Source organism: Heterodontus francisci, chromosome 2 (genome assembly GCF_036365525.1).
Source record: "Heterodontus francisci isolate sHetFra1 chromosome 2, sHetFra1.hap1, whole genome shotgun sequence".
Classification (NCBI taxonomy): Eukaryota; Metazoa; Chordata; class Chondrichthyes; order Heterodontiformes; family Heterodontidae; genus Heterodontus; species Heterodontus francisci.
In genome coordinates this window covers 203,804,666-203,823,514 of record NC_090372.1, presented here as the reverse complement: position 1 = coordinate 203,823,514, position 18,849 = coordinate 203,804,666, and the positions used below count along the sequence as shown (strand labels likewise).

Sequence of the window (18,849 nt, the reverse complement as noted above, 5' to 3'; positions counted from 1 at the left end):
TGATTTTGTTTTTAAAGTCGGTCTGCAAGAAGGCGGCAAAGGGAAATTTCTCATCTCCAGTCACAGACCTTGTCGAGGATCAGGAACGGCCTGGGTACAGTTTACACCCGCAAGCCGGATGGAAACCTTTGGCGGGCCGGATCCTGGTCTGCGGGCCATATGTTGGACAACCCTGTTCTAACCAAATACAGAGGATTCTTAGTGAAGGTGAGTGAAGGTGTTTAAAGGGTTAAACAACACGAATTTACGTTTATATGGCACCTTTAACATGGTGGTGCTTCACAGGAGTGTTATCGAACAAAATTTGACACAGCCACATGAGAAGATCTCAGGGCAAACAGCCAAAATCTTGGTCAAAGAGGTAGGTTTTAAGGAGCGTCTTAAAGGAGGAGAGAGATGTAGAGAGGCAGAAAGGTTTAGGGAGGGAGTCTCAGACTAGACCGGGAGCCAATGTCAGTCAGCTAGCATATGTTAGGTAAAGAGGACTCATTGCAAGTTAGGATGCATGTTGCAGAGGTTTGGATGAGCTCAAGTTTATGGAGGCTTTCAGGTGGGTTGCCAGCCAGGAGAACATTGGCTCTGACAAGGAGGATACCAGTGTTGGGGATGTGCCTGCGCTACACAAATAGCCCAGGACAGGAAAGCTGATCGCTTCCCTCCCCTTACAGTTGTCGCATGATCAGAAGAAACTAACAGCAAATCAGTTAACTGGATTGAAAAACAGTCTGGCGATACAGAACAAAAAGTGAAAACAACTCGAAGAAGCTGATTTTGTTGAGCTGTCCCGAGATGACTGGAGTTCTACAGAGGGCTAACTTCAATGGGCTGAGAGGGGATCTAGACAAAATTAAAATGGAACCAAAGACTGACAGGAAAAATGGTAATGAAACAATAGGTGATCTTTAAGGATGAGATGTTTCAGGTACATTCAACAAGGGGGAAAGGTAGGGGAACCAAAGCCTTTGATGATGAGGGAGATTGGGAATGTGATAAAACAAAAAAAGAGCGTATGATGCATGTCAAGTGAATTCTTCAAGCGAAAACCCGGCCAAATACAAGAAGTTGAGAGGGGAAGTGAAGATGAAAATAAGACTGGCAAAGAGTCGTGGAGTCATAGAGTTATACAGCACAGAAACAGGCCCTTTGACCCATCGTGTCCGCGCCGGCCATCAAGCCTGCCTATCCTAATCCCATTTTCCAGCACTTGGCCTGTAGCCTTGTATGCTATGGCGTTTCAAGTGCTCATCTAAATACTTCTTAAATGTTGTGAGGGTTCCTGCCTCCACCACCTCTTCAGGCAGTGAGTTCCAGATTTCAACCACCCTCTGGGTGAAAAAGGTTTTCCTCCAATCCCCTTACCTTAAATCTATGCACCCTGGTTATTGATACCTCTGCTAAGGGAAAAAGTTTCTTCCTATCTATCCTATCAATGCCCCTCATAATTTTATATACCTCAATTAGGTCCCCCCTCAGCCTTCTCTGCTCTAAGATGAGAATAGAATGGCAGTTAACATAAAAGGGAACCCATAAATCTTCTACTCATATAAATACTAAGTGGGTAGTAAGAGGTGGAGTGGGGCCTATTAGGGACAAAGAGGATGATATATGCTTAGAGACACAGGGCAAAGCCAGAATACTTAATGAGTAATTTGTATCGGTGTTTACTAAGGAAGAAGAGGCTGACAAAATATCGGTAGAAGTGGAGATGGCAGAGGTAATGGATGGGGTGAAAAATTTTGGCAGGATGTACTGGAAAGGCTGGCTATGTTAGAGTGGCTAAGTCACCTGGTCCAGATGACTTGCATCCCAGGTTGCTAAAGGAAGTGGGGGTGGAGATAGTGGAAGGGCATGGCGTAATCTTCCAAATTTCCCTAGATATTGGGGAGGTGCCAGAGAATTAGAAAATAGCAAATGTGTCACCCCTTGTTCGAGAAAGGGTGTATGGAGAGGTTCGAGTTAATTAAGGATAGTCAACACGGATTTGTAAAAGGCAGATTGTCTTTGACTAATCTAATTGAATTTTTGAACGAAGTGACAGAGAAAGTTGATGAGGGGAACGCAGTGGATGTTGTCCATTTGGATTTTAGGTAAGTGTTTGACAAAGTACCACATAAAAGCCTTAGTCACATAAAACACTGGTTAACAAAATTGAGGCTCAGGGAATGGGGCAGGTTGGGGTCAGTTTCAGCTTGGTTAAAAAATTGGCTTTTCAGACTTGAGGATAGTGAACAGTGGTGTTCCCCAAGGGTCAGTGCTGGGACCACTGCTTTTTTCATATATATATATATATATATATATATATATATATAAATAAATGACTTAGATATTGGAATTATGTATAATATTTCAAAAATTTGCCAATGATATCAAACTTGGAGGTATGTCAAACAGAGAGGATGATACAAATCGAATGCAACAGGACACAGATAGGCTAGCAGAATGGGCAGACACGTGGAATTTAAGTGTCAGGTGATGCATTTTGGCAGAAGGGATAGGGGGAGGCAATATAGACATAAAAGGCTGAATTTTATTAGCACACCACAAATCGCGGCAGCGTGCTTTGAAGTCGGCGGCCTTCAGGCGCAGATGTGCCGTCGCTGAGCCCCCCGCCCCCCCCCCGCCCCAGCCCGAGATATTTTGCGCAGGGGTTCATTTAAATGGAGGGAGTGGAGCGGCTGACGTAGAGGGGGCGGCCATTCTGTCCCCAGCAACGGCATCCAGCGCCGCTGCGCAGGCGCCGCTGCCATTTTTAAAGGGCTTCAGGTCCTTCAGTGTCATTTAAATGTTTAAAGAGACGGGGTTGTCACAAAAGTGCTGTATCTCTAAATAAATAAAAATTTTATTAACACTTCCAATCCTCTCTCCCACCCTATGAATAATCCATTGATTTTTTTGTCCTATCCCCCCCAAAAAGTGAATTTCCCCTCACTATTTCCCCCCTCCCACCCACCCCGGAACTTAATTCCCTTTGACTCTAAACCCCTTTTCACAATCCCCACAACCCATTGGAACTGTTTTCCCCGTTTTCCCCCCCCCCCACCCCGCCCCGAAATTTTCACTCCTTCCCCCTCCCCACCAGTGTCACGCCTTGGAAATCCGAACGGAGGTCTGAGGGCGGGCGAGTTGCGGCCGGCAGCCAGAATATCAGCGTGGGGAGGGCGCCAGGACAAGTTAAGTTAATTTGCATTAATTTTACTTTGTTTTAATATTTAAATGAAGACCCCGCCACTGAGGCCGCACTGAGGCCTCGCCGCCGCTGGTAAAATGCGATGGGGCTTTCTCGGCGTCGGGGAATCGTGGACGGCCTCTCCCAGAAGAATTTTCCGGGGCACCCCTGCCACGAGCCCCGATGCCGGAGGCCTCATAAAATTCAGCCCAAAGAGTGTACAGGGACAGGGGGACTTGGGGCTTTGTATGTACAGATCTCTGAAGGTGGCAGGACATATTGAGAGAGTAGTTAGCAAAGCACATGGGACCTTGGGTTTCATAAATTGAGTACAAAAGCAGAGAAGTTGTGCTGAACCTTTATAAAGCTCTGGTTAACCCAGAACTAGAGTTTTGCGTCCAGTTCTGGTCACCACAATTTAAGAAGGATGTACAGAGGAGATTTACCAGAATGGTTCCAGGGATGGGGGACTTGTGCGACAAGGTTAGGTTGGAGAAGCTGGGGTTGTCCTCCTTGGAGCAAAGGAGGTTGAGGGGGAGATCTGATAAAGAGCTATAAAAGGTTATGACAGGTTTTGATCAGGTAGACAAGGAAAAGCTGTTCCCATTATCTGATGGCCCAAGGACTAGGGGACACAGATTTAAGGTCTTGGGCAAGAGATGCAGGTGAGAAAGCACCTTTTTACTCAGCGAGTGGTCATGACCTGGAACTTGATGCTTACGAGGGGGTTGGAGTGGAGATGACCAATGATTTCAAAAGGAAACTGGATGGACACTTGAGGAAAATAAACTTGCAGGGCTACGGGGATGGAGTGGGGTAATGGGACTGACTGAATTGCTATACAGAGCACTGGCATGGACTCAATGGGTTGAATGGCCTCCTTCAGTGTCGTTATGACTCTAGCTGCATTCTGGTTTCACTGCTGTTAATACTGTTCATGAATTAATACAGAAGAGGTTTACCAGTGGGATTAATTAAGAACTGAGATGCATTTCAAGTCCATCTGATTACATGTCAGAACAGGTTGCTCTAATCCTGGATAACTCACGTTTATAATTAATGTATGCAATATTGAGGCAGCTTTAAAAAAAATTAATCAATATATTGGAGAGGGTTCAGTGAAGAACTTCAAGGAGAACTGAGACTCTCAATAATTGAAGCAGATCCGCATTATATTAATTAAGATGATCCAACAAAATAAAAGATATTGTGCAGAGAGAAACAGAGTTAACACTTCAGGTCTGTGACCCTTCATCAGAACGGGCAAAAGTTAGAAATGTAACAGTCTTTGAGCAAGCGAAGGGGGGAAACGGGGAAGAACAATAAGGTTTCTGCTAAAACTCGTTTTCACAGCCACATTTCCTTCCTCAGCGACTGTCTCTGGCTCCGACCTATTCCACGTGGATTCCAAATGAAGTTTCATCTTTCATATTTCAAATCCACCCTTACAGCTATCTCCGAGGCATACAATGTCCCTCGGACTGCTGTTCTTGCTGCATCCGGAGATCCACACACAGTGCCAAGCACTGGAACATGTACACGCTTGACCACTCTCTCCAGCAACACCGACTCACTATATCTCAAAGCTGTCCTGCTCCGCAGCTCCATTTCATCCTTTGCCTTATCCGACACATTAACAAAAAGCTTTTTCTCTTCCTTTCAGGTGTTAAGGAACACAAGTTCCAGCAACTCATGGATACCAACGCCCCTCCAGATCTTTCTTCTCCTTTCCTTCCCTCTGACCCCATCCCTTCTCCAAATCTCACCCCTTGCAGTGTATTCACAATACCCTCTGACGTTCCCCTCTCTCAGGTTGAACGATGTGTGCTTAGTAAAGGACTCAGTTTTATGCTTTTACGCCCCCACCTCAATGAATTTCACACTCGGCATGAGGTTGAGCTTTTCTTGTGTCAGCTTTGCCGCCGGGCTCACTACTCTCCCTCCACCTGGATCCCTCCCTCTGGTATCTTACCCGCTCTTGATCTTTTCACTGAAAACTGTCAGCGTGACATCAGCCACCTTAATTTCTCTGCCCCCCTCACACTCTAACCTCTCTCCCTCTGAACTTGCTGCACTCTGTTCTCTCAGGTCTAACCCAGACATTGTGATCAAACTCACTGACAAAGGTGGTGCTGTTGCTGTCTGGCGTACCTTGCAGAGGCTGAGCGCCAACTCTCAGACACTTCTTCCTACCTCCCCCGGACTATGAATGAACCACCGAAATCAAGCCACTGACCTCATCCCTCTTCAGCTTCCAACCTCATAGACCCGCAACCCCGAACAGCCCGCTTCTATTTCCTTCCCGAAATCCACAAACAGGACTGTCCCAGTCGACCCATCATTTCAGTCTGTTCCTGCCCCACTGAACTTATTTCCTCCTATCTTGATTCTATATTTTTCTCCCCTTGTCCTGTCGCTTCCCACCTACATCCGTGACTCTGCTGACGCCTTACATCATTGACAGTTTCCAGTTTTGGTTCTTCTTTGGTTATGGACATCTCTTCTTTACTATGGACGTACAATCTCTCTACACCTCCATCCCTCACCAAGATGGTCTGAGGGCTCTCAGCATCTTCCTTGAACAAAGGCCCAACCAGTCCCCATCCATCACCACCCTCCTCCACCTGGCTGAACTTGTTCTCACATTGAACAACTTCTCTTTTCAACTCCATTCACTTCCTCTAAATAAAAGGTGTTGCTATGGGTACCCGCATGGGTCCTAGTTATGCCTGTCTTTTTGTGGGGTATGTTGAACATTCCTTGTTCCAGTCCTACTCAGGCCCCCTCCCCCAACACTTCTTCAATTGATGACTGTATCGGTACCATTTCCTGCTCTCGCCCCAAGCTGGAAAATTTCAGCAATTTTGCTTCCAATTTCCACCCTTCTCTCACCTTCACATGGTCCATCTCAGACACTTCCCTTCCTCGACTTCTCTGTCTCCATCTCTGGGGACAGGCTGTCCACTAGTATTTATTATAAGCCCACTGACTCCACAGTTACGTCAACTACACTTCCTCACACCCTGCCTCCTGTAAGGATTCCATTACATTCTCCCAGTTTCTCTGTCTCTGACGCGTCTGTTCTGATGGTGCAACCTTCCACAACCGCGCCTCTGATACGTCTTCCTTTTTCCTCAAACAAGGATTCCCCCGACTGTGGTCGACAGGCCCTCGACCGTGTCCGACCCATTTCCCACATCTTGTGCGCTCACCCCTTCCCCTCCCTCCAAGAACTGCGACAGGGTTCCCCCTGTCCTTACTTTCCACCCTACCAGCCTCCACATTCAAAGGATCATCCTCCGCCATTTCCACCACCTCCAGCATGATGCCACTACCGAACACTCCCCTCCCCGTCAGCATTCCAAAGGGACTGTTCCCTCCATGACACCCTGGTCAACTCCTCCATCATCCCCCTTCCCAAGGCACCTTCCCATGCAATTGCAGGAGGTGTAATACCTGCCCCTTTTACCTCCTCTCTCACCATCCAAGGCCCCAAACACTCCTTCCAGGTGAAGCAACAATTTACTTTCTTTCAATATAGTATACTGTATTCGCTGCTCACAATATGGTCTCCTCTACACTGGGGAGAGCAAATGCAGATTGGGTGACCAATTTGCAGAACACCTCCACTCGGTCTGCAACTATGATCTCAAGCTTCCGGTTGCTTGCCATTTTAATTCACCACCTTGTTCTCACACCTACATTTCTGTCCGTGGCCTGGTCCAGTGTTCCAGTGAACATCAATGCAAGCTCGAGGAACAGCACCTCATTTTACAATTAGGCACTCTACAGCCTTTTGGAATCAATATTGAGTTCAACAATTCCAGACCATGATCCTCATTATTTTTGTTAACTTCTTTATTATTTATATAATATTTTTAATTATTTATTTTTTAACCATGTCTTAAACTTGTTTTTCATGTTTTTGCTTTCATACAGAGTTGTTCATTATTCTGCCATTAGCACTCTCTCTGGACTCATGCTTTGTCTTTCACTATAACTATTTAGCATTCCACTTACATTCTGTTCCATCACATCCGTCATTTAATCTCTTCCCCCCTCTGTCCTATCACAGACCTTCCCTCTTGTTCTTCTTCCCCCCTCCCCCTTTTTACTTGCTCAAAGACAGTTACATTTCTAACTTTTGCCAGTTCTGATGAAAGGTCACAGACCTGAAACATTAATTCTGTATCTCTCTACACAGATGCTGTCAGACTTGCTGAGTATTTCCAGCACTTTTTGTTCTCATTTCAGAGTTCCAGCATCTGCAGTATTTTGCTCTGAAATTAAAAGATACTGCCTTGACTGTGGGGCTTCATGGGGGGGGGGGGGGGGGGGGGTGGGAGGGGGTTATTCCAGGAATATGCAAATCCCCCAATAGCTTGGCTGTGAAAAGCCACATGTAAATAGGCCAGAAGTACCAGGATACAGCTGCCCATTCAGGGAGTGTAGAGTTAGCTGATTGTAACAAACATGGAGTATGGAAGCTGCAATTGGCACCAGCAAGTCCCTTGGACTAGAGAGAGGAAATTCAGTAATGTCAGCTGGCAAGTACACGTGTGTACATGTCATTTGAGGGGCAGGATCGGACCCAGCTGTCGTGCCCTCCACACCCCCATATTTGAATTGTTTGTTCACAATCTCTGTACTAGACTCATACATGAAGAATGACCATTTGGATGAGATACTGGAGAGCAAATGGACAAGGCTGGCACACAAAGAAGTTTTGCTCTAATATTACGTTATTTAACCACTTCCCTTTGTTATGTGCCAGCCTACTCCACCATGAATATTTCCAGGGTCTTATGGCTTTTTATTGTCCCTCAGTGTACTGTACATTTACAGACAATGGCTCTAACCCAGTTTGGCATTTCTTGACAGGTGGATGTATATCCTTTCATAATTTTCATTCGATAGAGACTAAAAGCTGAGAATACATTGTGTCACCTGACTAATCTTGGTATTGGCAATCGTTTTAGTCACCAACAAAGAAATAAATGTGAACTCCGATTACCATTGAACAAGCAGAGTCAATTTGCTGATCTCCACTTGTCACTTGGAAGTAGCCCAATATATTTTATGTCTGAAACTCATAGCAATCCAACAGATTTCTGAATCTCCAGTTCATGGTAAGTTCAAATCCAGCGATCTCGTCAGAAGCTGTGGGATTTTGAAGGTCAGGCAATGGATATCGTAGGATCACCAGGATTTATAATTACAAGTTACAAACAGATAAATTCTGTGCAACAAAAGTATTTAGAAATGTTCCCTCTAACACAAAGACGATATCTTGGATGGTTTTGCAATTACAGTTTTGCTAAGAAGGCTTATGTGAAATTGCATGGAGATGCCTGGGTTGGCTTTGTTCCACAAACAGCCTGAGCTGAAAGCCCTCAGTTATTAACTGGTCCTGGCGGTTCAGACAGTGGCTCTAACCCAGTTCTCAGAGATGCTGTGTTACCTGTAGCCACCCCGCTATCTGGCAACTCTGTCAGACTAAACCAGACTGTTCGCAACCTTGGTTTCATATTTGAACCCAGAAGAGTTTCCAACCACCTATCCATGCCATCACTAGGACCACCTATTTCCACCTCCATAACATGGCCCGACCTCCACCCCTGCCTCATCTCATCTGCTGCTAAAATCCTCATCCATGACTTTGTTACCTCTAGGCTTGACTAGTCTAATGCACTCCTGGCTGGTCTCCCACATTCTTCCTTCTGGAAACTTGAGGTCATCCAAAACTCTACTGCCCGTGTCCTTACTCTATTGTCCGTGTCCAAGACCCATTTACCAATCACCCCTGTGCTCGCTGACCTATTGTGGCTCCTGGGCAAGCAAAGTCTTGATCTTAAAATTCTCATCCTTGTTTTCAAATCACTCCATGGCCTCACCCCTTCCTATCTCTGTAATTTCGTTCAGCCCCACAACCCTCAGAGATATCGGTGCTCATCTAATTCTGGCCTCTTGAGCATCCCCAGTTTTAATCACTACACCATTGGCGGCAGGGCCTTCAGCTGCCTGGGCCCTAAGCTCTGAAATTTCCTCCCCGCACCTCTCTATCTCTCTTTCTTTCTTTGAGAGGCTCTTCAAAACTTACCTCTTTGACCAAGCTTTTGGCCATCTGCCCTATTATTGCATTATGTGACTCAGTGTCTAATTTTGCTTTATAATGCTGCTCGTCTATCTAATCATTGATGAAGTTCGCAAATGTTTATACATTTTCCCTGTTCAGATCAAAAAGAAAAAAAGACTTGCATTTATATGACACCTTTCATGACCACAAGATGCCCCAAAGGGCTTTACAACCAATTAAGTATTTTTGAAGTGTAGTCATTGTTGTAATGTAGGAAATGTGGCAGCCAATTTGCACACAGCAAACTCCCACAAACAGTAATGTGATAATGACCAGATCATCTATTTTTCTAATAGGGATATAGGAAATAGGAGCAGAAGCAAACCATTCGGTCGAGTTTTGCCTCCAAATTTTCAGGCTTAACAACAATAATTTCCATTTATATACAACCGTTAAAAAAAGAAAACAGCCCATGTTGCTTCACAGAGGCAGGAGAAGGAAATGGAAGCTAAAAGCAAGATTGGTCAAAGAGGTGGGCTAGGAGAGAGAGGTGAAGAAGTAAAGGAGCAGTAAAAGGCTTGGGGTAGGAGGGGGAGAATTATGGAGTGTGGGACAACTGAAGTCACAGCCACAAATGTTGAATGAAGAGAGGGGGGGGGGGGGCGCAGTCATGTAAAAGAGGCCAGAATCAGGGGAATGGCATGTTTAATGTGGTGTGGGATGGTTTTAGGCCTGGAGGAAACAAAGCAATGCAGGGATTTAAACACACCAAAGAGAATTTGAGGGATTGAGGGACTGGGAGTCAATGTAGTTCAGTGAGTTTGTCAGGACAAGGAACTGAACAAGTTGGACTTTATGCAAGATAAGATTTGGGACTGGAGTTTGCATCATGGCCCACAATCAGTCTCGCGGGCACAGTGCAAATCAGGATAACTTTGCTCTGCCAGATGTAATGTCACACTGAGGACTGCAATATAGCAGTAACAACAGCTTGCATTTATATAGCATTTTTAACGTTATAAAACGTCTCAAGACGCTTCACAGGAGCATTATCAGACAAAATTTGAGACCAAGACACTTAGGGAGATATTAGGATAGGTGACCAAAGAGTTGGTCAAATAAGTAGGTTTTAAGGAGTGTCTTAAAAGGTGGAGAGAGGGGTAGAGAGGCACAGAGGTTTAGGGAGGGAATTCCAGAGCTTGGGGCCTAAGCAGCTGAAGGCTTGGCCGCCAACAGTGGAGCGATTAAAATTGGGGGTGCCTAAGAGACCAGAACTGGAGGAGTGCAGAGATCTCAGAGGGTTGTAGGGCTGGATGAGGCTAGAGATATGAACAGTAAGACCATGGAGAGATTTAAACATAGGATAAGAATTTTAAATCAAAAGGCGAAAACTGCAGTAGCACAGAACAATACTTACTTTCACTTGGATGTTGTACTTAACACAATTTAATGGTTTTTGTAGCTTTTTCATTTGTTTTTATTAAACTGTGCCTGGGAAACATAATTTGCACAGCTAAGACCCCATGAGCTCAGACATGTTGTCAGACACAAGATATAACCCAACTCATGCTTATACAAGGCTCCTAAGGGCCAGACAGAACCCAAGATGGCTCCTGCATATATCAACAAACTCTTAAAAAGAGAAAGCATTGAGAGATTTTCCCCATTTGCTGCTAGCGCTGGAGTTACTTATCGAAGAACTGAGGAAAGTAGAAAATATCTTATACACCCATTTCTCTCATTTCCCACCTACAAAAAGATGGATCCAAAACAATAGGCTTGGAATGGATAGATAAGCTTCTTACTTTCTTTTCTTTAAAAAAAGGAAAGCAACACGTTTTTATTTATTGATGAGTAGAAAAGTCAGTTGTGCTATGGCATCACACAGTACTTTGAATGCAACATTTTTGTTTAAATTCAATGTGTAGATGTACTCTTAATATCTATGCCCATTTGTGAGCTGCAGGCATCAGGAAATTTGCATCTTTTTGCTTAGATCAGGTCATTAAACAAAACGTACCATAAAACCTTGTGTACAAATCCTGCACCATTTCTAATGGTGGCAGCTTGGATTAAAACATTTTACTAATCTACACAGACTAGAATGTCCCACGTTAGATCCCCACGACTGTGCGGATCTCAGCCAGGTTAGCAACCAGGCTGTCACAATTGGCCTCAGTGCTTATGGTCTGGGAAAGGCAATAAATAAATAAATAATCAGGTTGGGTTCCCATTGCTAGGGAGGAGTTTTAACCCATAAGGATGGGCGGGGGTGAAGAATGGACAGTTTAAAAATTTAAAAAGGCAAAAATGCCTCCAGAACACCCATTTCCAGTTATAATATAAGCCACTTGTGGGAGGATAACCTGACTTCTGAAGGCGCGCCCATCCTTAAGGCTGCATCCTTCAAATTGAACCCCTTTTACGTTTAACTCCGGGGGGTTTCAGGTCTCAGGAAATTTGGCAGCTGATGGGAGGCGAGAGCAGCTGAATGAAACAGGCAAGTGCCTTTCCAGCACTGTCTGTGGGCCAGGAGGAGCAGCAGTGCTTCCCAGCCCTGGCCCACCAACTTACTTTAAAACTACCCAGCGATCAGACCCTCCAAAGTCTGATCTCCAACTGCCACGCCCCTCCCCCGCTCCTGACCCCCATGTCCACCCCACCTCCACTCTACTCCCTGGCAGCCTCCATGTTACTGTCGGCCCTGGTCTCCAGCCAGTGAGTCTTGCTACATTGTGTGAAGGCACAGTCAGATTTGACAGTAATGGCCCCCACTATTGAATAATCTCACAACTAAATTTGCTAATTCTAATTGGATGTATTCCTGGAGGTTTTATCACATGTTTGTGGGCAACACAGTGGCGCAGTGGTTAGCACTGCAGCCTCACAGCTCCAGCGACCCGGGTTCAATTCCGGGTACTGCCTGTGCGGAGTTTGCAAGTTCTCCCTGTGTCTGCGTGGGTTTCCTCCGGGTGCTCCGGTTTCCTCCCACATGCCAAAGACTTGCAGGTTGATAGGTAAATTGGCCATTAGAAATTGCCCCTAGTATAGGTAGGTGGTAGGGAAAATATAGGGACAGGTGGGAATGTGGTAAGAATATGGGAATTAGTGTAGGATTAGTATAAATGGGTGATTGATGGTCGGCACAGACTCGGTGGGCCGAAGGGCCTGTTTCAGTGCTGTATCTCTGAACTGAACTGAACTGAACCTCCTGCCTCCAACTGCCCTGCCCCCAAGCTCCCGTTATTGGTCAGCCCAACACATCATCCCTGGTGTGCACTGCCTTCCCACAAACTGACCAGACTACGTTACCCAACTGGATGATTCTGAACTCTCAAACGGCTTCATGTCCTCAGCTCCAATATTTTTATAACCAATGTGCAAAAGCGTTAAAAAGAAAAGGAAAAAGAGGCACTTTCCTTTTTAATGCCCTGATGATTTTTTCCCTGCTTAATCGCCAGGTCACGACTGCGAGCAATTTCCAATTCCTGGAGACTCCAGGTCAATCCTGGAGGTTGGCAGCCCTACTCACAGCACTATTTGGACTCAATCATGAAGAAGAGATCGGAGGGCTGCCCCAGCACAAGTCAGCACCTTCAGGGCAGGAAGGGAGAAAAATGATCACGGGCTTAATTCTAGGAACATGGTTTTAAAACTTTTGTGTCTTTTAGTTTCAATACAAAATAAACATAGGCAATTTAGTTAGCCTCACATAAAAGGCCTAATGCTCCCCATTTTAGAGCCTCACACAAGGCTAGAGTCATTCTTTTACCTAATGCTCCCCATTTTAGAGCCTCACACAAGGCTAGAGTCATTCTTTTACCTAATGCTGCCCATTTCAGGAGTTGGTACTTAGTGTACTTTCTAGTAGGCTGCACCTGGGACTTAGTTTCAGAGGAGAGTGTATGATTAGCTGTGCTATATTATAAACATTGCATTCTGCTATATTAAAATTTGGCATGGCTAGCTGTCTGAAATGTTCATTTTGAGTGCGTAACAGATTTAGTAAGTGTACCATTACATAGAATTTACTGAATCTGCAGGCAGTAATATTTTTTCTGGTATGCGTCATAATCTAGAAAGCACTATACATTAGTAGACACAGCTGAGATGGCGGAGTAAAATAAGTCATTCATTTCACACAGAATCAATATGCAATGGAAAAGCTCAGCTCAAGAGCAAATATTGATTGTCCTTTAATCGCCTCAATAGAACATGAAGTAATTACAAGCTCGAACTTCTGCCTAGAAATTAATGTCAATTGGTGGTATTTTTCCTTGTCTCTATAAATTTGTCCTTTCCTCCCCAACTCAAGGTGACCACTCTCTGCTGAGTCCCAAGCACCGGTTGGCATCTGATACCTTGCCCATATGGTCATCATTCACAGGTAAGCCTCGACAATGGTTGGTGACGCACTATTCAAAAGTGGCGGGCATCACAGTATTCTCTCTTCACCCAATGTCCATAAGCACACCCTTGCATTAAGAGTTGCTGAATAGTCATCAGGGAGCAGGAACCTAGCCAGTTTTCTGCTCCCTAATCCAAGGGTTAGTGAGGCCAACTATAGTGTCTAACCATCACCCAACAGGGATCCTCAGCTAACTCACCACAGATCAAACCTGGGACCTTGCTGGTTTGTAAAGGTCAACCACACACCAGATGAAAGTCACTGAACCATTAGAGAAGCTGCAAGTTTAATCATTTTTCCTCTTCATGTCATGTTTTAAGCTGCCAGCAAGACCCAAAACACTACAACAAACAACACTGAACCCGAAGTAGGACACACCTGCGTATACACACACACAGAACCCATGCTGCAACTGGATGGTTATGGATTCAGCTTGTATACATAAATTCACAGAATACTTTCCTGTAATTTGTCTGAATAACACTTTAGGATTGAGTGCCTCTCTGGGCAAAATATTACAGCCAGCAGTTTTAAGGTTTTAACATTTCTACTTTGAACTCAAAATGCATGGAGGAGGAATTTTATGCTCTCCTCTGTGTCAGGTATGGAGACGGGGAAAACATAAAATGGGGTGGGAAGGTGGCGGGGTATGGCTGCAGACTCAGAGGTAATACTGACAGTCACGGTGGAACCTACAGTAAACTATCATCCTGGGATGAAGCAGGAGACGCATGCTGGTCTGGTTACAGATGCTGCTCTATCAATTTGGAGCCCATCAGACAGGTAGACCCTGACACAAAAAACAGAGAACTGCAGTGAACGCCTTGGGTCAGAGGCTCCAGGATTGGGATGGCCAGCAAACATAATGATGCACCCAGTAAGGAGTGCAAACTGGAGAGCTGACCCATAACGGACCTGATTTGGGGAAGGGGGTGGGGGGTGGGCAGAATGTTTTGACTATTCTCCCCGCCCCCCCCACAAGATATTTGGAGAAAAAGCTACTTTTAACTGTCCAATTTCAAAATCAAAATGTATTCAGACAAGCTTAATGAAGCACCTAAACAAAAGGTGGTCACTATTCCAAAGAAAGCTCTTTAAATTCAGGGCTGTAGACAATAACTAATTTATTAGCCTGTCACAGTAATTAATAATCATATCATACTCATTGCTCTGGGAGCTCTCCATTCCGCTGGCTCTGACCTTTTGTGAAACATCTCTCCTTTCATTCCACCATGCGTGGCTGTGCCTTTAGCTGCCCAGGTCTGACACTCTGCCTAAAGCCGTCTGCCATCATCTCCCTCTGCTCCTTAAAGACCACCTCTTTAACCCAACCTTTGGCACTCTATCCTCATATCTCTTTTTTATGGCTTGGCATCCATTTTTTTTTTTACTTCTGCCTGTGTTAAGCACCTTGTGATGTTATTGTGACATCAAGATGCTATATAAATGCAAGTGGCAGGAGAGGTGGTGGCGTAGTGCTAGTGACACTGGACTAGTAATCCAGAGGCCCAGGCTAATACTCTGGGGGCATGGGTTCGAATCCCACCACGGCAGATGGTGAAATTTGAATTCAATTAATAAATCTGGAATTAAAAGCTAGTCTAATGGTGACCACGAAACCATTGTCGATTGTTGTAAAAACCCATCTGGTTCACTAATGTCCTTTAGGGAAGGAAACCTGCTGTTCTTACCTGGTCTGGCCTACATGTGACTGCAGACCCACAGCAATGTGTTTGACTCTTAAATGCCCTCTGAAATGGCCTAGCAAGCCACTCAGTTTCACGGGCAATTAGGGATGGGCAATAAATGCTGGCTTAGCCAGTGATGCCTACATCCTATGAACAAATAAAAAAAAAAGTTGTTGTTGTTATTGTTTGGGGTTGAGTAATTCAAAGAAGGGCAAGCTTGTCAGATTAAAGAGTTTTCCCCCTTTCTTACAATTTTCAATAAATAGGGAGAGAGGATTATTCTCACTGGTTGAGGGCAGCAAACCACTCCTTCAGGCTAGTTGATAACCTTTGGTAAATATACAACCCTGGAGACAATAAAATGTCCCTGACATATATGTAATCATGTCAGACTTTTCGAACCACGGTTCGCTAACATCTAATCTTCCTAGATTGGACAGGCATCAGAGGAATATAGGCCGACAAGTATGACCTTTCCAAGGAGGTCATTAAGCTCTTACCGCAAATATGTCAAGCAATTTGAACTGAAAGCTAATAACTAAAACATTAACGTGAGTGTCACATGCCATGGTTCTATTACAGGAGATGGTTGCTTTATGCAAAATAATTTAAGATCAAAAATTAATGATCTATATAATGACATTTCCCATCAAATATACATTTGTGATTAATCAAAATAGAATAACGACATTCTGATTTGAAACAAAGTAATTGGTTTTTCTTTCATCTCCAATTTTCTTCCTTTGCACGAATACTGGGAAAGGTTCCACAGAAGCTTGTAGCAGCTCGACGGATCACCCACGTGGCTGTCTGTGAGTCGGACAGTAAGCATCTGTCAGCTATTCAAAAGTGGGACAGTGACACGGTCAAGACTGACTCTGTCTTCATACAAGTGCACGTTCCAGCAAGGGTCACCTGATAGCGATCTGCTCCGAACTCAGGGGTGCCGGGGGGGGGGGGGGGGGGGGGGGGGTCACCGCAGCCCAAATCACAGAATCATACAGCAAAGAGCGAGGCCATTCTTTTCATCGTGCCTGTGAAGGCTCTTTGAAAGAGTTATCTAATTAATCACACTGCCCCATTCTTTCCCCATACCCCAATATTTCCTGACCAAACGTATCTCCAATTCCCTTTTGTAAATTGCTACTTAATCTGCTTCCACCACCCTTTCAGGCTGTGCATTCCAGATCACAACAACTTGCTGCATTAAAAAAAAATGGTCCTTACCCCTCTGGTTCTTTTGCCAATTATCTTAAATCGGTGTCCTCTGGTTACCAACCCTCCTGCCAGTGGAAACAGTTACGGGATGTCTGCTCTCTCACTTGGCAGTGATGGTCCTTCATTAAATAACTTTAGCCTCAACTCAGTCCATTTTATGTTGAGAAGCACAAAAACACGTTGTTTCATTTTGAGAATACACCATCAGTTGGGAAAGAAGGAATAAGACTTTCAGCCTGTTGTGTCTCAAAACACTTCACATACAATTAATTACTTTTGGAAGTGTAAACGGAACAGCATATAACCAAGACATCACACAGCAAGGGGATGAATGACAGGTTAATGGCCTGTTCTGCGCTGGTGTTGGATGAGGTAGAAATGTTAGCCAAGACAGGGTGAAACTCCCAGATAGGCTGTCTTTAATATCCACCTGAAGCATAAAACAGCCAGGTTTAATGTCGCATCCAAAAGATGGGCGAAGCTGCAAATGTATTACATGTGTTCACGAGATTGTTTAACTGTCCCGCGTCTGCTTTATCTACACATTGGATTTTATTTCATTTTAAAACATCTACTTTGAAGTTTTTCTTTATGAACTAGTAGGCCTACCTTATGTTGACATGCATCCTTCTGCTGGGATATGGCAGTCACATAACAGCAATTTGGTTGCTATAGTGGCAACTATGTATGAATCTCATGAGGATGTTGGAGAGTTTACGAAGAAGGGTAGGCCTAATGTCTAAGGCTAACTTTTTTAAACCTTCGTAGCTTGGGGCCACACCTTGTTTTGTAATGCTCCTGTGAAGCACCTTGGAACGGTTTATTATGTTAAGGCGCAGTTATTGTTATTCTATTGTTGTTATTGCTGATTTTGTGTGTCTGTAGTTGGTCTGGTAACAGATCATAGGAACAAAGGAAGACAGGAACAGGAGTAGGCCATTCAGCCCCTCGAGCCTGTCCCGCCATTCAATGAGATCGTGGCTGACTCCATATACCTGCCTTTGGCCCATAATCCCTTAATACCTTTGCGTAACAAAAATCTATCTCAGATTTAAAATTAACAACTGTTCTAGCTTTAACTGCTGTTTGTGGGAGAGAGTTCCAAACCTCTACCACCCTTTGCGTGAATAAGTGCTTCCTAACATCTCTCCTGAATGATCAGTCACCCATAATGAATTATATTGACACTCTTCACTCTCAAAAATAAGCACAACTCTGCACTGTTCATTAGTTTGCAAATAATATCACCTTCCTATCACCCAAATCATTATGCCACTTCACACAGATCATTTCAGTACCTTAAAATGCAATTACAAAGAGAAGGCTTTTCATCGCATCTGGGCAGAATCCCAGTCCCCGGGGACAAAAGGACAGTATTCACTCTAATCTACTGTTTAATCTTTAGACATAATAGTTTGTCTGAAAGCTTACAACCATCTTGATGCAAATTAACAGATACAGCCAGTTTTTTCTAAACTGCTAATAAAGCGAAATTTGACAAGACCTCATTATTCATATCAATAGCAATTTAAATAATCCACACACTCTAGTTCAAAATATTGAAAGCATTATATCATTTGGATAGGTATAAAAGGTTTCACGCTTCAAGTTCAATGTACAAGTCCTGTACTAATACAGCAAAATCCTGTACTAAACGCACAGAATAAGATCAAAACATTTCTGAGTTATGTAATTCTTGGTTATCTAATATTTGCAAGTGGATTTGTCTATGCATATATTTCACAACGATCGAGCAGTCCAGATCAAATCAGTCATCCCACTTTCCCTTCAATTTAGTGTTAGTGAAGTTGAACGCAGCAGACACAGTTATCCATCTGATACTCTGTGGACATACAGAATTATACAGAGCACAGAGGATCAGCAAAGTCACCTCTTAATCCAGCATTTGTAGGTCATCTGGTCCATCTCTGACTTGAGCCCACACAATCTGTTCTCCAAATTAAAAAACTCAATAACGCATCATCAATTTCGAAGCCCCATTCGAGAGCCTAGAGCACATAGTCTGGACTGACACCTCCAGTGCAGTAGCGAAGGACTGCTGCACTGTCAGAGGTGCTATCTTTCGAGTGAAGTTTCAAACCAAGGCCCCGTCTGCCCTGTTCAGGTGGGTGTAAAAGATCGCACAGTGCTATTCCAAAAAAAATAAATCAGGGATGTTCTCCCAGGTGTCCTGGCCCAATATTTATCCCACAACCAACATCACTAAAACTCATTATCTGGTCATTATCTCATTGCTGTTTGTGGGAGCTTGCTGTGTGCAAAATTGGCTGTC

At 44.3% G+C, this 18,849-nt stretch overlaps 1 protein-coding gene across 8 annotated transcripts in view; it reads right to left on the bottom strand.

Annotated features, from left to right (window-relative positions):
• Positions 1–18,849, bottom strand: part of LOC137350342 (5'-AMP-activated protein kinase subunit gamma-2) — a 510,855-nt gene that overhangs the window by 116,244 nt on the left and 375,762 nt on the right. Inside the window, exon 1 of one of the 8 annotated variants that reach the window (XM_068015072.1) lies at positions 17,855–17,873. The exons of the other annotated variants lie outside the window; for them this stretch is intronic. The gene's annotated coding sequence lies outside the window, so the exon portion shown is untranslated. Of the gene's footprint in view, positions 1–17,854; positions 17,874–18,849 lie in introns of those variants that run through there. 8 annotated transcript variants of the gene reach the window in all.